We start from the raw sequence: 23,600 nt of genomic DNA, 5'->3' as shown, positions 1-23,600 counted from the left end.
ATTTATTGGATATTTCAAACTTTGTTAACAAATAAAAAACTGAAAAATTAGGCGTGCAAAATTATTCAGCCCCTTTACTTTCAGTGCAGCAAACTCTCTCCAGTAGTTCAGTGAGGATCTCTAAATCATCCAAAGTTGACCTAAATGACTAATGATGATAAATAGAATCTACCTGTGTGTAATCAAGTCTCCGTATAAATGCACCTGCACTGTGATAGTCTCAGAGGTCCGTTTAAAGCGCAGAGAGCATCATGAAGAACAAGGAACACACCAGGCAGGTCCGAGATACTGTTGTGGAGAAGTGTAAAGCCGGATTTGGATACAAAAAGATTTCCCAAGCTTTAAACATCCCAAGGAGCACTGTGCAAGCGACAATATTGAAATGGAAGGATTATCAGACCACTGCAAATCTACGAAGACCTGGCCTGTCCCTCTAAACTTTCAGCTCATACAAGGAGAAGACTGATCAGAGATGCAGCCAAGAGGCCCATGATCACTCTGGATGAACTGCAGAGATCTACAGCTGAGGTGGGAGACTCTGTCCATAGGACAACAATCAGTCCTATACTGCACAAATCTGGCCTTTATGGAAGAGTGGCAAGAAGAAAGCCATTTCTTAAAGATATCCATAAAAAGTGTTGTTTAAAGTTTGCCACAAGCCACCTGGGAGACACACCAAACATGTGGAAGAAGGTGCTCTGGTCAGATGAAACCAAAATCGAACTTTTTGGCAACAATGCAAAACGCTATGTTTGGCGTAAAAGCAACACAGCTCATCACCCTGAACACACCATCCCCACTGTCAAACATGGTGGTGGCAGCATCATGGTTTGGGCCTGCTTTTCTTCAGCAGGGACAGGGAAGATGGTTAAAATTGATGGGAAGATGGATGGAGCCAAATACAGGACCATTCTGGAAGAAAACCTGATGGAGTCTGCAAAAGACCTGAGACTGGGACGGAGATTTGTCTTCCAACAAGACAATGATCCAAAACATAAAGCAAAATCTACAATGGAATGGTTCACAAATAAACATATCCAGGTGTTAGAATGGCCAAGTCAAAGTACAGACCTGAATCCAATCGAGAATCTGTGAAAAGAACTGAAAACTGCTGTTCACAAACACTCTCCATCCAACCTCACTGAGCTTGAGCTGTTTTACAAGGAGGAATGGGCAAAAAATTCAGTCTCTCGATGTGCAAAACTGATAGACATACCCCAAGGGACTTACAGCTGTAATCTCAGCAAAAGGTGGCGCTACAAAGTATTAACTTAAGGGGGCTGAATAATTTTGCACGCCCAATTTTTCAGTTTTTTATTTGTTAAAAAAGTTTGAAATATCCAATAAATTTCGTTCCACTTCATGATTGTGTCCCACTTGTTGTTGATTCTTCACAAAAAATTAGAGTTTTATATCTTTATGTTTGAAGCCTGAAATGTGGCAAAAGGTCGCAAAGTTCAAGGGGGCTGAATACTTTCGCAAAGCACTGTAGTTAAAATAAAATTCCCTAGAGTTTGGGCTTTAAATTCCCAAATCCCCTTCCAAACACTCACCGTCCTTTTGCTCCTCCTGGAGTGAAGAGAAATGCCCAGTACTTCCAGGTATGGGGAGCATGTCATTTTCTTCCCTACCTCGTACAATGCAGTCCTGGGTACCTGAGAGGCCAATCACCAGGGCAGGGTCTGAATCCTTATCTTTGTTTAAACTTTGAGCAGAACAACGTGGAACTCACTTAGGGGTTCTTCTCAGTGTTGCCAACCATCAGTATTTTTACTAACAGCCAGTACAAATGGGCACTTTTCTCCTGCCAGCAAATGCCAGTGACAGGAAAATGTTGCCAGTAAAAAATATGGCTGTGATGCTCAGCTCAAAATTTCACATACTGGGACCATCTAAGTGCCTGCTACAGTGTGTTTAGGTGGCGCCGGTAGGGTGGGTCTGGCGGAGGGAGTGCCTGAGCGTGTCATGTGATGTCATAGTGCAAGTGTATAGTGATGTCATAGTGCATAGTGTGATGTCATAGTGCAAGCGAGCTGAGTGTCCAAAGCCCCCTGCGGGACAGGAGCAAGGCAAGCTGGGAGTGGGACTTTCAGTGCTGCTGGGACTGGAGTGAAATGAAGGGACCACTTGGCATGGAGAGAGACTGTCACTGTGACTCAGGAGGGGACGTGTCGTGTTGGGGATCTGTGCTGCTGCACACTGCTTTCAGTGTCATTCTAATTCTAATTTCTTGCCCTCCTGAGTCCTGCCCCTGAGCTACTTACTTACTATATTGAAAATAAAGAAATATGATTTCTCTTACGTCCTCCGACAGTCGCCGCCACTTCATATTCATCACTAATGGGGTTATTGACCTTTGCTCCGTAGGAGTAGCTAGGCAACAAAAATTGTTAATATCAAAGCTTTTAGCATATCCCACCCCTAGGGGGTGGTCCCCTCAGTCAATACCTCCCTGCTTCCTGCATTCCCAACTCAGTTTCTAATGCCTAGCTTAGGAGTAGGCTGGCTGTTCCTGTGCTGGGGCTCTCAGTCTCAGCTTCTTTTCTCTTTTTGATTTTATTTGGAGTTTTTTTCTCTTTCTTTTACTTAGCTGTTTATTTTTCAGCATTAGTTAGTTTCTTCTGATGAAGATGATCGTGCGGAGCTGGGTCTCGGACTGGCCACCCTGGATCCCAGGGCTCAGGGCCAGGGGCTTCCCAGCCTGCCATCGAGCGTTCAGCACAGGTTTTCCCTGGCACATTGAACGACCCATCCCTGTTTGCTGCAGGGATGCTATCGGTGAGGTGGCTACCTCACTGGACGCCATTGCGGTTTCGCACCGCAGTTCCATTGCGTCACGGTTGCAACACTCCCTGTCCTCAGTACTGCGGTTTGGTCGCTGGAGCAGGCTCCCCACGCCATCTGGACTGGTAAGTGTATCTCTATGTGGGAACCTGTCTATTGGGTGTCAGTCTGGGACTGTGTGACCCTGCATGTCTGTGTGGCTGCTGAGCTCCCTGTCAGTTCCTGTGTGGAATTACTGCCTGTGTGTGGGCTGCGAGGGGGGGGGGGGGCTCTCCTGCTCTGCTGAGTGCATACATGAAGCAGTCTGGTTTTGGACATGCTGTGCGGCGCTCGCTGCGGCGATCCGCCGTTTTATTTGCGGCAGATTGATGGTGGCCGGTCCGGTGTGGTAAGGCACGGCGTTTTGGCGCCAAACGCCGCCATTTTAGCGGCGATCGATCAGGCCACATGTCGGCGCCATTTTCTGTTTGCCTATGAAGTCCTCAGCCGAGTCGGCCATGTTTGTGTAGCCTTACATGGGCTTTACAGGGGCGGTCAGTCATTGCATCACTTCCTTTTGCTCTGGGACAGCGATCGGTGGCAGCAGCCTGTGTGATCTCTCCAGGTTTTTACCTTTCCATTTTCCTGTATTCCCTGCCTAGTGTTCTTATCCTTGTGGGGGTCGGTGTATTCAGTGGGTGCTGTGGGCTACGCTCGCCGCGATCTTAAAGGGGCAGTACTCCTTTTTTTCCTAATACTACTGGGGCATGGATTCTCAGGATTGCAAGTTTCCTCCCGCCTTGGTGGGGGGCCAAGGGGCTGCTGCTTCCCCCGAGGGGGCTGATCTGGCTACTATTGTGGCAAATTTGGCTGCTCAGGTGCAGATGCTGGTGGCTGATCGATCCACAAAACGGCCCAGAGTGTCTATTTCCTCTGATTCAGAGGGCGATGGGGCTGCTATGGCTGGAGTGCCCTTCTCAGGGTCTCACTCATCCCTAGACCTTGTGGGGTCTGAGGGGGAGGCTGAGGTGGAAGGGGTTGATAATTCTCCCCCTGGCTCGTCTGAAGAGCTTGCACTCATGGATGAGTTGGTTGCTTCTATCAAGCAAACGCTGCATTTGCAGGATGAACCATGTCCTTCTGCTTTGATGTCCTCTTATGGGACGCAAAGGAAACGCAAAACATCGCAGGTTTTTCCTTGCTCTGTGGAATTTCAGCACGCGGTTGATGAGCAATGGCGCAATTTAAAAAAGCCTTTTGCTGTGCCGAGTAGGTTCAAGCTGCGTTATCCATTTACACCCGCCACTGATGAGCGTTGGTGTGTGCCGCCTCAGGTGGATCATGCAGTGGCGATTTTAAATAAATCCACTGCGATCCCTGCTGAGGATACCCCGGTGTTCCGGGACCCTACGGACAGGAGATTGGAGTCTCTGGCCCGTCATTCTTATACGGTTGCTGGGTCTATGCTGAAGCCGATTTTTGCTTCCATTATGGCAGCCCAGACTATTGGGGATTGGACACAGGTGCTCAGGCGCACCCTGGTGGCTGACTCTGCCCCGCCGACAACTTTGGCTATGGTGGATCAGATTCATCAGGGTGTCATGTATTTGTGTGATGTGGACTTAGATATGGTCCCGTTGGCTGCGCGTCTTTCAAGTGTGGCGGTATTGAACCATCGCCTGATATGGCTGAAATGTTGGTCTTCTCGCAAGACTTTGGCTAATTTGCCCTACGCGGGATCTCGCCTTTTTGGCGAATCTTTGGATACTCTGATAAAGGGTATTTCTGGGGGTAGGAGCACTCTCTTGCCCCAGACTCACAAGAATAAGTTTGTTTGTGGTAAGAAGAATGCCACGTTTAGACCCTCTCAGGGGTCCTTTCGTGCCTTTCGGTCGCACTATAAGGGCAAGCCCTTCAAGGGCCAAGGCTCCCAGAAGAAGCCGTGGACGGGTAAGCAGAAGTCCGGCCAATCCGGGTCCGCTGCCCATAGCAATACAGCCTGAAGGGACGCCCTCACCCAGTTCTGGGGTGGGGGGACGTTTGCTCGGTTTTCTTCAACCCTGGCTGGACCGCATTCGGGACAGGTGGGTTCAGGAAATCGTTCGATCTGGTTACAAGATCGAGTTTCTCTCTCTCGGCCGGCGGGCAGATTTTTCCCCTCAAACCTTCAGCTGACTCCGGAGCGCTTGCGGGATCTGCACCTGGCGGTGCAGGATCTGCGGGCCCAGGGAGTGGTGGTTCCGGTGCCTCATCGGGACAGATTTCGGGGGTTCTATTCCAATCTGTTCACTGTGCCCAGAAAGGTGGGCAAGGTACCTCCGATTCTGGATTTGAAAGCTCTGAACCACTTTGTGCGGGTTCGCAAGTTTCGAATGGAATCCCTGCACTCGGTGGTGGCTGCCCTGGTTCCGGGGGAATTCATGGCCTCCATCGATTTGAAGGATGCGTATCTTCACATTCCAATTTTCGAGGGTCACCAGAGGTACCTTCGATTTGCCATTGCGGAGGATCACTACCAATTTGTGGCGTTACCCTTCGGTCAACGCTGTGTCCGTCAGTTCGTCTTCCCTACCTGGGGATGATCCTGGACTCTGTTCAAGCGAAGGTCTTCCTGCCGGAAGACAAGCTCCGGACGCTTCAGGACGAAGTCAAGTCCCTCAGGAACAATCAGTGCTCGTCCCTCCGAACGTGTATGAGGTGTCTGGGATTGATGGTCTCGGCTTTCGAGGCGATTCCCTTCGCCCAGTTTCACACGCGGGATCTTCAGGCGGAGATCCTGGCCAAGTGGGACGGGCGTCCGCAGTCCCTGGATCTGAGGATCTCATTGAGCCAACGCACCAGAAGGGATCTTCTGTGGTGGCTCCAGTCCCTGGCGGTGTCGGGGGGCAAGTCCTTTCGTCCCTTGTCGTGGACGGTGATCACCACGGATGCCAGCCTGTCGGGCTGGGGTGGTGTTCTGGGCGTTCTGTCCGCCCAGGGAACTTGGTAGGAGGAGGAATCCTCCCTTCCGATCAACATTCTGGAATTGCGAGCGATAAATCTCTGCCTTCTGCGTTGGACGGACAGGCTTCAGGGCCGTCCGGTTCGGGTGCAGACGGACAATGCCACAGCGGTGGCCTACATCAACCACCAAGGGGGCACCAGGAGTGCCCGCGCGGCTCGGGAAGTGGCCGACATTCTGTCTTGGGCCGAGACACACGTCCCGGCGATAACGGCAGTTCACATTCCGGGGGTGGAGAACTGGCAGGCGGATTATCTGAGTCGCCAGACCTTGGACCAGGGGGAATGGTCCCTTCACCCGGATGTCTTCCAGACGTTGTGCGCGAAGTGGGGTTCACCAGATGTGGACCTGTTCGCGTCTCGTCTAAACAACAAGGTGGAAAGGTTCGTGGCAAGGGCGCGCGATCCTCGGGCAGACGCATCAGACGCGTTAGTGGCGCCATGGCATCGGTATCGTCTGATGTATGCCTTTCCACCGATTCAGCTGCTATCCAGGTTCCTTCGCAGGTTAGCCTCGGAACCACACACGGTGATTCTGGTGGCGCCAGACTGGCCTCGCCGGTCTTGGTACGCAGACCTCGTGAATCTGGTAGTCGACGCTCCGTGGCGTCTGCCTCTTCGAGAAGATCTCCTGTCTCAAGGGCCGATATTCCATCCTACTTTACAGTCGCTGGCTTTAACGGCCTGGCTGTTGAAAACCAGGTCCTGAAGGATAGGGGGCTCTCTGCTGAGGTCATTCCCACTTTGATCAAGGCTAGAAAGGCCTCTTCGGGGAAAGTTTACTACCGTACTAGGAAGGCGTATTTTGCCTGGTGTGAGTCCAGGGGGTATTCCCCCTCGATCATACTTGGTATCGAGAGTGTTGGCTTTCCTTCAAACGGGCGTGGACCAGCGTTTTGCGTTGGCCACGATTAAGGGTCAGATTTCTGTGCTGGCCATGCTCTTTCAACGTCCTGTGGCGTCTAACTCTTTGGTCAGCACCTTTGTTCAAGGGGTGCGACACCTGGTCCCTCCTAGGAGGGAGCCCTTGCTCCCATGGGACTTGAACCTTGTTCTGTCCGTGTTACAACATGCTCCCTTTGAAAAGATCAGGGAGATCTCGTTGCCTCTGTTGTCCAAGAAGGTCGCTTTTTTGGTGGCGATCACTTCGGCTCGCAGAGTGTCGGAGCTGGCAGCTGTCCTGCAGGTCTCCATATTTGGTGATTTACTTAGATAAGGTGGTCTTGCGACCTAACCCGTCTTTTCTTCCAAAAAGGATCTCGGAGTTTCATCTCAATGAGGACATTGTCTTGCCTTCGCTTTGCGCGAAGCCGAAGCATCCGAAGGAGGTGGCTTTGCATTCCTTGGATGTTGTTCGGGCGATCAGGGTTTACCTGTCATCGACTAACTCTTTTCGCAAGTCGGATTCTCTATTCGTCCTTCCGGAGGGACCTCGGAAGGGCATGGCGGCATCGGCTTCTACCATCGCCAAATGGATCAGACAGACCATTGAGCAGGCCTGTGCTTTGAGGGGGAAGGTTCCTCCCGTACCTGTGAAGGCGCACTCTACCAGATCTCTGAGTACGTCTTGGGCCTGTCATCATCAGGCTTCTGTTGCCCAGGTGTGTAAGGCGGCGACTTGGTCGTCCGTTCAGACCTTCTCAAAATTCTACAAGGTGGATGTTCATGCATCAGCAGATGCTTCCTTTGGCCGCAAAGTTCTTAGTGCGGCAGTGCCTTAGGGTCCCTTGTTTTGGGTCCTTGACTGTTGGGATGTTTTTATCCCTAGGTTACTTGTTTTTCCTGGGTTGTTGCTTCTGTTGAGCAAGTATTTTTTCCATGTTGCCCAGTTGGTTTCCTTACTTGGCAAGGTTCCTTTTTTTCTGATGTGGGTTCTGCGTTGCTTTGGGCGCGGCTGCGTTTTTTTCCCACCCCTCATGTCTACACTGCTATGGGACGTCCCCATTAGTGATGAATATGAAGTGGCGGCGACTGTCGGAGGACGTAAGAGAAAACGGAATTTTTGTAAAATCTTACCTGTAAAATTCCTTTCTCTGAGTCCTCCGACAGTCGCCGCCCGCCCCTCTTTTTGGGGGTTTGTTTTATGTACTCTACTGCTATGCTACTGAAACTGAGTTGGGAATGCAGGAAGCAGGGAGGTATTGACTGAGGGGACCACCCCCTAGGGGTGGGATATGCTAAAAGCTTTGATATTAACAATTTTTGTTGCCTAGCTACTCCTACGGAGCAAAGGTCAATAACCCCATTAGTGATGAATATGAAGTGGCGGGGACTGTCGGAGGACTCAGAGAAAAGAAATTTTACAGGTAAGATTTTACAAAAATTCAGTTTTTTGCCTTAATATCTACCTTAAACCACATTGCATTGTTTGTAGCCTAAATATTTAACCCCTTTACGTGATTTTGTGCACTGGGTATGGGCGCTCCTGCCGGCGACCCGCTCCTGCTGTGATTGGACACAGTGGAAATCAATCAGTGCGCCCGGTGGACCCAATGTTCACCTGCACCCCACAATCGTTCTCAGGAGAGGCAGAACGGCATGTAGACAAGGCAGACCACCGTTCTGTGAGAGGGGAAAAAAGAGATCTTGGGTTTCTGCTAAGCAGGAACACGGATCTCTGTCTTCCCCCAGTCAAAGCACCTCCCCCCAGTTAGAAAGCTCTCCCTAGGAGCACATTTAACCCTTTGATTGCCCCTGATTTTAACCCCTTCCCTGCAAGTGTCATTAGTACAGTGACAGTGCATTTTTTAGCACTAATCACTGTATTGGTGTCACATGTCCCCAAAAAGTGTCAGATTTGTCCGTCGCAATCCCACTAAAAATCGCTGATCGCTGCCATTACTAGTAAAAACAATTTAAAAATGGAATTTCCATAAATATATCTCATAGTTTGTAGACGCTATAACTTTTGTGCAAACCAATCAATATATAAGCTTATTGGGATTTTTTTTTTACCAAAAATATGTAGCAGAATACATATTAACCTAAATTGATGAAGAAGTTTGATTTTTACATTTTTTTATTGGATGTTTATGTTTTATAGCATAGAGTAAAAAATATATATATTTTTTTTCAAAGTTGTCTATTTTTTTTGTTTATACTGCAAAAAAATAAAAACCGCAGAGGTGATCAAATACCACTAAAAGAAAGCTCTATTTGTGGGGAAAAAAGGACACCCATTTTATTTGGGTACAGCGTCGCACATCCGCGCAATTGTCAGTTAAAGTAACGCAGTGCCATATTGCAAAAAATGGCCTGGTCACGAAGGGGGTAAACCTTCCAGGGCTGAAGAGGCTAAAACTGCAATTTTGTAACTTTTGGAAATGCCAGTAAAAACTTGGCTGTGCCAGTAAATTTTGGGTTTTGTGTCAGTAAATTTCAATCTGGTAGGTTGGCAACACTGGTTCTTCTCCTGGCTCCCATAGGTAAATGGAGCAGTAGGGGTGCAAATGAAAGCCTAGTATAAGCAGCTGGGGGAGAGGGGTTGGCAATTAGGTGAACCTGTTACTTTACCCCGACTGACAGAAAAAAAAAAAGTAGGGTCCTTTCACACGGTCCGCATCCGCCGATGGAGTCCGTTCTGCTCAGCGGGGATCGATCCATCGATCCCCACTGAGCAGGCGGATGACAGCTCCGTCTCCGCTCTCCTCTATGGGAGATCGGATTAGAACAGACCGCCTGTCCGTTCTCATCCGATCCGCCAGACGGATGGAAAATAATGTTTCCATCCCTCCAGATTTCATGATTAGGATCCGATCGGATAGCAGCAGGTGACAGCAGAGATGTCTCCCCGCTGACACCCGCTGCCCCAAAGGGATGCATGAAGCATCCGATCAGGTCCGCCTGTAAAACTGACAGGCGGATCTGATCAAATCGTTCGTGTGAAAGGACCCTTAAGGTCCACAACTGATTGCTTTAAAACCTGTCAAGTGTGCACAGGGGGAGAACCCTGTACTGAGAAAATATGGAGGTCTTTACCCGTCCCCATGCTATTCAAAGCTAAAAAATAAAAAGTGTAGCCCAGAGTTGTATTCATGGAAGAAACAAGGGCGTCATCTATTTTAATTAATGCTCCATACTGATATTGTTGTGCGTCAGTCAAAGGCAGCATTGTCATAAACTTGGAAAGCGTAGCAATAAATAGTCTCTGGGATTTTAAAATGTGGTCTGCCACGCACAATCCTCCTTTTCTGTAAACACGGAGCTGGTGCGGCAGTAACACAAGGCCATCATCTCCGGCACAAAGTCAGAAATACTAATCCATTTGTTTGCTAGAAGGGAAAATTAGCTAAGAGTTGTATCCAAATCTGGTCCAGGCATTCATGCCAAGGTTAAAACATATATGGCTTTATTCATTAAAGAGTGCGGGGGGCAAAGTGCTGGTTCTTAAGGAGACACTGTTTTGGAATACAAATTCGAATGACTGTGTCGATTAACCACTTCAGCTCCAGAAGGTTTTACCCCCTTAATGACCAGGCCATTTTTTGCGATTCGGCACTACATAGTAACACAGTTACATAGTTAGTCAGGTTAAAAAAAGACACAAGTCCATCTGGCTCAACCAATAAAAAAAAAAACGAATGAAAACCCAACCATACAATCCCATATACACATTCCTATACCCGCAGTGGATACATGATCCAGAGCATCTACAATGCTTTACCTGACAATTGCACGGTCATGTGACGCTGTACCCAAATACAATTGATGTCCTTTTTTTCCACAAACAGAGCTTTCTTTTGGTGGTATTTAATCCCCTCTGCGGTTTTTAGATTTTGCGCTATAAAAAAAAAAAGAGCAACAATTTTGAAAGAAAAAAAAAAAACACTATATTTTTTACTTTCTGCTATAAAACATTCCCAATAAAAAATTTAAAAAATCGAATTTTTTTTTATTAGTTTAGGCCAATTTGTATTCTGCTACATATCTTTGGTAAAAAAAATCCCAAAAAATTTTAATTGGTTTGCGCAAAAGTTATAGCGTTTACAAATTACGGGATAGATTTTTTGGACTTTTTATTTATTTATTTTTTTTTATTAGTAATGGTGGCAATCAACGATTTTTAGCAGGACTGCGAAATTGGACATTGCAGCGCACAGATCAGACACCTGACATTTTTTACACTTTTTTGGGGTCCAGTGACATTATTACAGTAATCAGTGCTAAATAATATGCACTGTTACTGTATAAATGACACTGGAAGCGAAGGGGTTAACACTGGGGGTGATCAAGGGGTTAAATGTATGCCTAATAGTGCTTTCTGACTGTGCGGGGGGATGGGTTGGAAAGAGGCAGGGAGAGATCGGTGATTCAGCTTAGTTGAGACACACGATCTAAGTGTACCTCTCTGACAGAAAAGCTGCCTGCTTTGTTTACATAAGCAGGCGGCTCTTCTGTCATTCTAGCCGAAGATCGTGAGAGGCCGGCGGCGATCGAGCCCCCTCTTCCCACGGTCTGGCTCCCGCTGTGTTTAATCACAGCGGAAGTGCGGCTCCGGCAGCACGCGTGCGCACTGCCGAATCTACGTGCACATAATCATGTAGATCTACGTGAATATGCGCAGCCTAGCCGCCCTGCCGCACCAAATCTACAGGGCAGTCGGCAAGTGGTTAAAGTAGAAGTTCAGGCAAAACCTAACATACCCTAAACCTGCTCTGTGCTACATTCTTAACCTAATCTATCTAACCCTGTAAAGCAAAAATCGTTGTACTTGCCTATTTTGCAGCTGTCTTGGTCCCAGCATCAGCTGTCGGCGGAAGCTCTAGGGTGGAGGCGGATGCAGGAGAGGCAGCCGACAACGGAAGCCCCATAGTTACTCTATGGGTGACGTCACTTCCCAGGCATTTCACAGCCCTTGTGAGTCCTCTCCTACACACAGCTTCCGTCGCTGGAGACCGGACCGGATTGGGTGCAGAATAGTTAAGTACAGCAAATTTTGCTTTACAGGATTAGATAGATTAGGGTTAGAATGTAGCACAGAGCATGTTTAGCATTAGTTTTTTCCTGGACTTACACTCTAAATACCAGTGCTGAAGCCAGTAAACCCAATCTTCGGTTTCTCGCAGAGCTAGAAGCGCCCATAGGCGTGCGCACGGGGTGTGCCGGGTGTGCCTGGGCACACCCTAATCAAGCCTCAAACTTGAGGCTCTATCACCTCCGTGCTGCACTGCCTTGCCGACCGTGCATTTGTTTCCCTGCCGAGTGCCGATCCAATGTTCCAATCCTCCTACACAGACAGTTACACTATGCGAGCGCCGAGCGGAGCGATATTGCCGCACAGTGTAGGAGGACTCTGGACGGTCGGACATACTCCTCCTCCAGACCTCCCCAGCCCCCTGTATTATGCGTGGCGCGTTCCATGACGTCACACGGAGGCGGAGTCACGGCAACGCAAGGGCGCCGGCTGGGTAACTCGCGTTATCAGCGGGCAGTGGCGGGCTGGCGGCACATTACTCGTATCGGTATCCCGCTCTCCCAGAAGTTGAACGGGAACGGCTTACTGCACGGCAGCCAATATCTTCTACTAGGTGATTTTTTTAGTTTTGAAATCATGATCAATACAATTTTTAATAAATTGAGTAATTTATTGGTTGTAGTAAATTAAATAAAAATGCAGCAGGCGGCAGCATGAAGGAGGAAGAAATAAACTTACTGTACATGGCTGAGAAAAAGATTAAAATCTGAAAAATATATATAACATAAATAAACAATAGCTATCATTAAAGCTGCTAAACTAAAAGATTAGGGTGACTAACTAACTAGAGAATCCATAGAAAGAAAGATGGTAGTGCTAGCATACACTATACTAATAATACAAATTATACAGTATAATTATTATTATTATTATTATTATTATTATTATTATTATAGTGTATGCTAGCACTACCATCTTTCTTTCTATGGATTCTCTAGTTAGTTAATCACCCTAATCTTTTAGTTTAGCAGCTTTAATGATAGCTATTGTTTATTTATGTTATATATATTTTTCAGATTTTAATCTTTTTCTCAGCCATGTACAGTAAGTTTATTTCTTCCTTTTTCATGCTGCCACCTGCTGCATTTTTATTCAATTTACTAATTTGTTCAGCGTTAAGGCTCTTTCACACGGGCGTTCCGATCAGATCCGCCTGTCAGTTTTTTTAGGCGGATCTGATCGATCGGATGCCCCATTCAGCCCTATGGAGCAGCGGATGTCAGCGGTGACATGTCCGCTGACACCCGCTGCTATCCGCATCCGATCCTGTCCGTGAAATTCGGACAGATGGAAACCCTATTTTCCATCCGTCCAGGGGATCGGATCGGATGGGATCGGATGAGAGCGGACAAGCGGTCCGCTCTCATCCGATTCCCCATAGAGAGCAGCGGGGCTCTGACACCTCCCTCTCCGCACTGTGTGCGGAAACAGAGCTGTCATCCGCCGGCTCAGCGGGGATCGGCGGATCGATCCCCGCTGAGCAGAGCACAGTTCGCAACGGAATGCGGACCGCGTGAAAGAGGCCCTAGTCAGACCCATCTGGCAAATGGCTACCTACTGATAGTTTAGATTCACATGCAGATTGTTCTGATTTATTGTTTTAAATATATATATATATATATATATATATATATATATATATATACATATATATACACGTGCGCGGCGTGAGTTTGTGCTTTAGGGTGCACACCCTAATGCAATAGGCTGCGCACGCCTATGGAAGCGCCGCTAAGATCTTTAGCTATCGAACCTTCTGGGTGTGTCAAATGCCTGCATCTCCCTGGCGCTGTTCCATCAGAGCTAAAAGGGCACACGAGCGATGTAGCTGTTGGTTACCCTTGGATCCCTATTAGGCCCCTTTTACACAGGGTGGACTGTGGCTGCAATCCCGTTGTTCAGCAGGGGATCTCTCCACTGATCCCTGCTGAGCAGACGGAAGACAGGGCTGGCCCGCTCCTGCAGAGCGGACACGGATTTAGACCACTCACCTCTGTGGGCCACTGGATGTAAACTGACCACCTGTCCATTTATACCCGACTGCCATCCAATTGGATCGGATTGGATGGAACAGACACATGTCCATATACACCCGCAGCTCCATAGAGAAGAATGGAGGTTCCGATCGGATATGCCTGAAAAACTGATCGTAACGTTCGTGTGAAAGGGGCCAAAGACTACATGTTACATTAATCACACCTGTGTTACCCCAACAATTACAAACCTAAAGTATGCAATACTTACCTCTCCATCAATGGTCTGAGCTCCCTCACTGGCGTGCCACAGAAGTTGAGTCAACCCACTCATGCAGAGCGATCACGGACACAGACCACTCACCTCTGTGGGCCGCTTGATGTAAATGGACTGCCTTTTCTTGATCCCCTGACTGCCATTCGATCCGCTGGAGGGATGGCGAACGTATTCTCATCTGTTTGTTTTTGGCGAATTGGATCAAATTGGATGGAACAAACACATGTCCATTTACACATGCCGCTCCATAGAGAAAAATGAAGGTTCTCCAAAGAGAAAAATGAAGTTTTTAAGGTGGACTGGGTCCACCTTAAAAACTGATCGGAGCGTCTATGTGAAAGGGGCCTAACACTACATGTTACATTATTCACATCTGTATTACCCTAACAATTACAGCACTAAAGTCTGCAATACTTACCTCCCGTCAATAGTCTGAGCTCCCTCAGCAGCGTGCCAGCATGCACAGAAGTTCAGTCAACCTGGCACACAGGTTCTGTGCCTAAATGTAAAGTCAGCTGTGCATGCACAACTTAGTGTAAATTCTAATGAATACAAAATAATGGCAACCACCCCAACCTATAACTGGCCTTCGCAGCAAGGTGCACATTGCAAATAAACAAAAGATTTCCCAGCACACTTACCAGCCAGCCTGCAAAACAACCAAATTGTCTAAGTCTAACAATTTGCAATAAAAACAGAGGGTTTTGTTTGCGCACATTTGCAAATACATGCGTAAGCAGCAGTGCCCACATCAAGGAACCTCTGTATATACTGTGGTGTGTCTATATATGGGGACTATTTATAAAAATAAAATCAACATGGCAGTCAAGAATAATCCCCAAAATGTGTCTAACATGTATTTCCTATGAATGTCAGCCCCATCTAGTGGTCATAATGAGGTATTTCAGGAAAATAGTGCATTAGGGCGACTAGAAGGAGCGGTCATTCATATCAAAACTGGAAAGTGCAAAGTCTGGTGCAGCTGTGCATAGAAACCAATCGGCTTACAGCTTTTTTTTTTTTTTGTCAAAGCTTAATTTAATAAGCTGAATCTGATTGGCTACCATGCAGAGTTGCACTCTGCAGTTTTAGTAAATCAACCCCATTAGGAGGGGATTTACCAAAACTGGTGCGCACAGAATTTGGGGCAGCTGTGCATAGTAACCAATCGGCTTTTACCTTCAGCTTGTTCAATTAGGCTTTGACAATAAAACCCAGAAGCTGATTGGTTGCTATTATTATTATAATACAGAATTTACTATTATAATACAGAATTTAATTATAATACAGTTACAATACACAGCTGTACCAGATTCTGTGAACCAGTTTTAGTAAATCTTCCCCATTATGGGAACCATTTGAATAGCAAATTTGTTAATAAATAGACCCTTGTGTAATCTAATTGTACGATCCCCTTTTGGGCTACCATCAGCTATGCAGTGCGAGGGCTTTCCTGATTTGATACGAGTTGAATGGATTATTTAGGTGTGTCCGCCTATTACGGACTTTATTTAAATCTAAGAGAGATTGTATAATCACATTGTATTGTGTATGGCCAGTTTTGAACAGTTGATATGGGAACAAGCGTCCCAATAGGAAGATTTCCCCCCATTACTGTTCTGGTGGCAACATGTTGGATTATCCATCACTTTCATTGCTGGTGACAACAGTCATCAGGACAAAGAGAGTGAATCTCTTTAACGGGGACACAGACAGCAATAAAGACCTGACAGGGGTTGTAATCCTTCCCTACACTATCCTTTTTTTTTTTTACATTTTGAGTATAGATATTTGACCTGATTATAGAACCATTTGGCGTTATCAGATTCTGTAGTGTTAGTCTAAGGCAAGGCATTGGAGGACCATTATAGCTACAAAAGGGTTAACAATGCAACGGTCTGCAGAGGCCTGGAAGGGGCAGATTGTTTGTAGGATTACACAGCACTCCTGGTTATAGGACCCATAATAGGGAATGACATGACGGCAGGGGAGAGGTTAATGAACACAGGTCAGGAGAAGTTCGGGGGTGAGGTCAGCGGAAAGCTTGTGATGTCATACAAAGAAGCCAGCGCTCATGGCAACAGAGTTGGCGTTTGGTAAACAAAGGAAATGGGGAAGGAGGGAGGGAAGGAGGAATGTGTGAGTGATGGGTGTTTATTGCATATTACATATAAACAGCACATAATCAGAGTGTGGTGCCCGGCGCGTTATAGCCTGTGCAGCCCCAGCACCACCAGTAGATCCTGTGCACGGCACAACCTGTAGCTTGCCAGATGGTGTGGAACTACAAGTGCCAGCGTGGCTGCAGACACAACCTGCACTGAGGAAGCATAGAGGCTAATATTGCTGACCTCTCCTTTATACTTCATACTTACCCTTTAAATAACATTTTGCAATGTCAAGGGCTACCCTAAATGAAGTGTCTGTTTCCCCCTTTAATGGTGCATTCCAGCCTGAACACAATTATGTAAACCGAAAAGCTATTTATCCATGTAATTATTTGGTTTTTGTGGGTGCGGTTTGGAAGCAAAGAAAAATGTTATTACCATTTTTTTGTATTTTTGTTTAGATCCCTGCTAGATAATACAATTTTAAGCCAATCCCAATTATTTGTTTCTTCTCCTTTTCTTGTATATTTTCTTCTCTCAGTTTTTAACCTCTTTTCAATGTTTGGTTATTTCATATAAATATGCCCTTTTGGAATTCCATGTTTTATTATATAGGGGGTGACATTTCAAGGACATGCAGGACCTGTTTTTTAAAGGCATGCCTCCTTCCCTTTCCCACTCCTAACATAGTGGTAATTTTTTTTTTTTTGGGAGGAGGCACCTTTTTTTTGACAGTTACAAGATTCCAGTTCCTCAATTCTTGCCTACACAAGAATGATGTAGCTCATCTCATCCCCCTCATTGCCCACAGCCTCCTAGAACATATCACACAATTGATCCCATGCATGCACAGTGGGAAGCCAGCTGGGATTCCTCAGGAAATCACAGCGGCCTCCCAAACCCAAGATGGCAGCCTCAGAGACCCACGCAACAGGACTCCATGCACTGGTAGGTGCCTGATTTTTAAAAGTCAGCACCATTAATTATTTTCAGCTGCTGAGTACTAGAAGAGTACTCTTCCCCCCATCCCCCCCCCGGGGGGCCTTTAACAATGTCATCCAAGGAAGCTCCAAACAGGCGCCTCCCTACAAGAGGGAGACCAAATAAGGCCTTCTTAGACGTCTAGTCCACACGCCAGCATTTTAGCCAGACAATACGCCGAAGGACCACTGCTGATACAGACAGCCTAGAAATCAGAGGAGCCGCATCAAAAGAGGCATCACAAACTGTAACCCCTGGACCAACCGGTCTGCCAGCTCCCCAAAGACAGGGGGAAGCTATTCTCTCTCCAGGTCCCGTGTAAAAGCTTAGCCCACTCGGTCATAGTTCGTGACACCAGGGCAACAGTAATTACCGGCCTAATTGCCGAACCAGCCAAAGCACGCATATGGCGGGCCAGAGCATCCGCCCTCTTATTAGCTGGACCTGTAAAGGTCAGGGCCTCCTCAGCAGGAATGAAGGTAACTCAATTTGAACTGGAAACCGGCGAGTTCACTACAGGTGGGACCCAGGGCCGGTGCTTCCACTAGGAAAACTAGGCAGCCGCCTAGGGCGCATTGCCACCTAGGGGCGCAGCCACGAGTCAGCATTCTCTCTCCATCATGAATGATCCTTGTGAGCTGAGGGGAGGTGCGGCAGTGGGGGAGGAAGAAGGGACAGAGGAAGATGCCATGTGTCTGGGGCAATGGCGGAACTACTACCAGGCCCTGGATTTCCACCATTGTTGGGGGGGCCCCAAGAGGCAGAAAGGGAGCCCACCGGAGTGCTGCCTGCATAATGATCCTCTTCATCTGGAGCTGAGCGGCCTAAACCTTGGGCAGGACGTGACTCTCTACACTGAGCTGGTGGGCAGCCGTTCATTTCCCTGGGTCAGTGTTAAGCAGGGAGCGGAGGAGAGCTGAACCTGAGCCGGAGCTCGGCACTGGAGGGCGGCACCTTTACTGGAGCGGAAACGATGAGGTTGGTGATGAAGTATGTGCGGAGCTCTCTGACTGCTGCTTCTCCCTCCACCAGGAGCCGGTTGGAGCTGTGGTGAGCACTGTGGTCCAGGAGAGGAGCGTCCTGGGAGAAGGAATTTAGCAGGATCACAGTGAAGGAGGACAGAGTGCGGGCCACTCTCTTCATACTGCCCAGTGAGTGTCCCCAGAACAGGGGATCAGGGTCCCTGGGTGTGACATGGAGGATCCCTGGTGTGAAAGGGAATTGGGGTCACCAGGTGTGCCATGGGGAATCAGAGTCATAAAGCTATGACATGGGGGATAGGGGTAACAGGAGTTTGGGGTCACCAGGTGTGCAATTAGGAATTGTGACCCCTTGGTATGCCATGGGGGATTTAGGTCCCCAGGTGTGACATGGAGGAACATCATGGTCCCCAGGTGTGACACGGAGCAACATCAGGGTCCCCAGGTGTGACATGGAAAAACATCAGGGTCTCCGAGTATGACATGGAGGAGCATCAGGGGCACCTGGTGTGACATAGAGGAACATTGGGGTCACTGGGTATGACAGCACAACATGGAGGAATATTGGGGTCTCAGGATGTGACATGGGAAAACATTAGGGTCCCCAGGTGTGACATGGGACATCAGGATCCCCAGGTGTGACATGGAGGAATATGGGGGTCACTGGGTATGAAAGCATTACATGGAGGAACCATCAGATCAGGGTCACTGAATATGACATAGAGGAGTTTTTAAACCCATCCCTCTTTATTTTATTTTATTGTTTTGGGGGGGGGGGGGGGCGCGTGTAGCTGGTCTTGCCTAGGGCGTAAAATAGTCTAGCACCGGTCATGGTGGGACCGTCCACCTTTTACGCACTAAATCCTCATAAGGATACCGCAAGCAAAAAAACACCTAGCAACCACTGCGTTTTGGACAACCTCACTGTTTGTGACAATGTTGTCAAGGTAAGCAGAAAGAGGAACGCCCTCGCCACTTTGAAGGGTCTGTGGATGCCAAAAGGAACCGGTAACTCTGATGCGACACCAGCCGCCCCTCCATTTTTAAAGTTTCAGGCACTTGCACTAACAGAGGAGCAGAGGAATCATCCTCACTATCTGAGCACTCAGGGTGCGTGGATGTAGACCCAGTAGGGTCACTATATACTGAGCTCACCCCAAAAACATAACAATCAGGAGAGGCCGCCGACTGTGATCCCGCAAAGGGGACAACGGCCAAGGGTCCGCAAATGGACAACCTATTGGACCATGAAAAAAACAAGGGGGTCACCCTCCATAGAGGACATATAGGACATAGCCCCGTCCCGTGCACGCGCAGGCAGGGTACCCTTGCTAAAACAAGGCAGGTGCCCCACACAATAACGGCGGCAAGACTGTCATTAAAAATGAAGCGCCCCCACAGCGCCACCCAATCCACGGGAGATGCCAAGCTGACAATATGGCCCAGCAGGCCACAAGCTGCGGCCTAAACTTTCGTAGGGGCCCAGTCGCAATTGCACAGATCCTTAGCCTGGCAGATGCCCAAAGGAAAAGTGGGGGCTTCAGCTAAAGGGACTGGGGCCTCCCCCCAACGGCAGCACCAGGACACGAGCCCCTGTGGAGCTGACCATCCAGGGGCAGAGGAGGGGAAGGCGGAAGCCCAAATGGGAGGCAGTGGCTTCCTCGCAGGTAAAACATCTGCTCTCCCAGCCTAACTGCCACAGGCAGACCAGAGGACATCCCTGCCCTAGTCATCAACCCTCAGGATGGCAGGACACCCTGCTCAACCCCGCGTTGCGCACCAGGAAAACCTGGTCAGCAGCAACTCCAACCAGCCCCCCTTAAGAGCATGTGGCAAAGCCAGCTAATCACCTCACCCACGGGGGACGGGGTTGGGGGCTGAAAGACCCACAGTGACCAAAATTTTAGAGGGGCTGGGGGAAGGGAGGGGAACCCAGAGGTCCGACCATCCCAGGGAGGGGCCTACGCTGACCCCAAAACCCTCCAGGGGTAGTGGGGGGGGGACAGCTACTTATCACACAAGGAACAGGGTGGGCACCGCTCCGGACAGGACACTGCTCCATCGTAATATGGGTGCTGTTGGCCAGAAGAAAAAACGCTACGACTGAGGCCGAAGCCAGTTCGTATGCGTCCTTGCGGGATGTTTAACTTGCAGGCCAGCCCCCATCCAGAGGGGCTTTGTCGCGGCCAAACTAGTGCGGACCTGCAATCTATACGCGCTCGCTGGCCGGACTGAGGGGACCCTCAGGATCTATATTATCCAGTTTGTTGCCCAGTCCGGCACTTTATTGTTGTTCTCACAGGACCAAAATAATAGAGGAAAAAAATTCCATTTAAAATGAAAAAATTGCCAGGACCAGAGATCCCAGCAAGGACCTTACTCCTGACTAGGCAGAAAAAAACCTGAGTGCCTATAGCTGAGTGGGTGTATACCCCCTTGGACTGCCCATAGGCATAGTCAAGCTTTTTACTGCCTAGTGTTCTACTCCTGTGGGGGGCAGTATAACCTAATAGTTAAGAAGAATCAGGAGCTGTGTCCGTCAATGAACGAAAGAGAAAAAATTTAATTTTTGTAAGAACTTACCGTAAAATTTCTCTCTGAGTCCTCTGACAGACGCAGCTCTCCATAGTTTCTTCACCAATGGGTAATGCGCCATCTACAGGTGTAGACTGGGCAGTGAAACTTTTTACCTGACACGCCTATAAGGGCTGTCCCTCATGACATTACCCCAGAAACACCGTGCTCACTAATCAGTTTCGTAGCAAGTAGGGAAGGAAAACACAACCAACCCCAAAATAGAAGGGCGGGAGCTGCGTCTGTCAGAGGACTCAGAGAAAATAATTTTATGGTAAGTTCTTACAAAAAGTATATTTTCTCTTATGTCCTCTGACAGATGCAGCTCTCCATAGTTTCTTCACCAATGGGATGTCCCATAGCAGTGTAGGCATGAGGGGTGGGAAGGACGCAACCAACAACTGTTAACATTTCAGCAAAGGCTAGAGAAAACATAGCCAACAGGGCAACAGAAGCTCAACCCGAACAGGAGCTTACCCCAAAACAAAAATTCACCCCTGAAAGAGAACAGTAAATCTCTTCAGCAAACAGCAGCCTGCAAAACCTTGCGACCAAAGTAAGCATCCGAGGATGCCATCAAATCAATCTTGTATAATTTTGTAAAAGTGTGCACGGACGACCAGTTCGCCGCCTTACACACCTGAGCCACCGAAGCCCAAGAGGCACTCAGCGCTCTAGTAGAATGCGCCCTCACAGGGAAATGAGGAACCTGACCCTTCAATGAATAGGCCTGAACAATAGTCTGTCTGATCAACTTTGATATGGTTGCAGCAGACTCAGCCGAACCCTTACGAGATCCCTCAGGAAAAACAAACAGGGAATCAGACGTCCGAAAGGATTTCGTGGCCGACAGGTAAACCCTAATTACCTGAACTACATCCAGCGAATGCAAGGCAAATTCTCTGGGATGCTTGGGCTTCGCACAAAGTGAAGGCAAAACAATGTCTTCATTGAGGTGGAAAGCCGACACCACCTTAGGGGGAAAGGATTGGTTAGGTTGCAGAACAACCTTATCCCTATGAACGACCAGATAAGGCGAATGGCAAGACAGAGCCGCTAACTCAGACACCCTGCGAGCAGAGGTGATAGCCACCAGAAAGGCAACTTTCTGAGATAACAAAGGCAGATAGAGTTCTCTGATATTTTCAAAGGGAGGTCATTGCAGAACGGACAAAACAAAATTCAGATCCCAAAAGGGGACCTCCTCGGAGGGGCCAGATGACGCACCCCTTGAATAAAAGGTTTGAATCAAAGAGTTAGTCGCCAAGGGACGTTGAAAGTAAATGGCTAAGGCCGACACCTGACCTTTAATCGTGCCCAACGACAAACGTTGCTCCACTCCTTCCTGCAAGAAGGCTAAGACCCTCGCCACCGAAAAAGCGTGAGGATGCAACCCTTGCGGGTCACACCAGGCAATATATAGCTTCCAAGTACGATGATAAATCTTCCTGGAATTCGTATTCCTAGCTCTCAGCAAGGTAGGAATCACAGAATCAGAGAGACCTCTGTCCCTCAACACCTGGCCTTCAACAGCCACGCCGTTAAAGCCAGCGACCATAAAGCAGGATGGGAGATCGGCCCTTGAGACAGCAGATCTTCTCTTAGAGGCAGCCACCAGGGAGGCTTGACGACCATCTTTACTGGGTCTGGGTACCAAGACCGGCGAGGCCAGTCTGGAGCCACCAGAATCACCTGCACCGCCGCCAACCTGCGGAGGAACCTGGACAACAGTTGTATCGGAGGAAAGGCATAAATCAGGCGATATTGGCTCCAAGGCGCCACCAACGCGTCTGTGGTGTTTGCCAGAGGATCTTGAGCCCTGGCCACAAACCTCTCCTCCTTTTTGTTTAGGCGAGACGCGAAAAGATCCACCTCCAGATTTCCCCACTGGCAACACAGGAGGCAGAACAAATCCGGATGCAGGGACCATTCCCCCTGATCCAGGGACTGACGACTCAGATAGTCCACCTGCCAGTTCTCCACTCCTGGAATGTGAACTGCGGAGAGAGCCAGAACGTGCGCCTCAGCCCAGGCCAGAATCTTGGCCACCTCCTTGGCCACTTGGGGAATCCTGGTGCCCCCTTGGTAATTGATGTAAGCCACAGCTGTGGCATTGTCTGATTGCACCCGAACCGGGAAACCGTGGCGCCGAGACATCCAATAGAGCAGGCAGAGTTCGATCGCCCTGAGCTCCAGAACATTCATCGGTAAGGATGTTTTCTCCGTCAACCACGGACCTTGGGCACAAAGCGTGTCCAACACCCCACCCCAGCCCATCAGGCTGACATCCATGGTGACCCCCGTCCACAACAACGTTAGGAACAACTTGCCTTGGCAAAGAGCAAGCGACCAAAGCCACCACAACAGCTCCGACCTTGTGAGATGGCTTAGACAACTCAACCTGTCCAAAAACTGTGGATCCTTGTTCCATTTGGCAAGGATCTCCGCTTGTAGAGGACTTGTGAAACTGGGCAACCGGGGACCGCCTCGAAGGCCGCCACCATCAGCCCCAGGGACATCATGCAGGTCCTCAGGGAGGAGAGATGGGTGTCCATAAGAACCCTGATCTCCCCCTGCAAAGTCTGAAGTTTTTGCTCTGGGAGAAAAACCTTCGCTTGAGCGGAGTCCAATACCATGCCCAGATAATTCAGACGTACTGACGGGGTCAGTGCAGACTTCTGGAAGTTGATGGTCCACCCGAACTCCTGGAGCGTCTGACCCATGACTGTCAGACCGCTCGACAAAGTGGCACACAAGCTCGCCCTCAGCAGGAGATCGTCAAGATAACTGAGGACCGCAATCCCCCTCTTGCGCAGCAGAGCCAGCACGGGGGCCAAAACCTTGGTGAAGACCCTGGGAATGGAAGCTAGACCAAAGGGTAATGCCACAAATTGAAAATTACCCCTCTGCCACAGCGAAACGGAGATACCTCTGATGGCCCTTGTAAATAGGGATGTGCAGATATGCATC

This window comes from Pelophylax lessonae (assembly GCF_965119305.1).
Source record: "Pelophylax lessonae genome assembly, chromosome: 7".
Taxonomy (NCBI): domain Eukaryota; kingdom Metazoa; phylum Chordata; class Amphibia; order Anura; family Ranidae; genus Pelophylax; species Pelophylax lessonae.
This window is presented reverse-complemented; position numbering follows the sequence as displayed.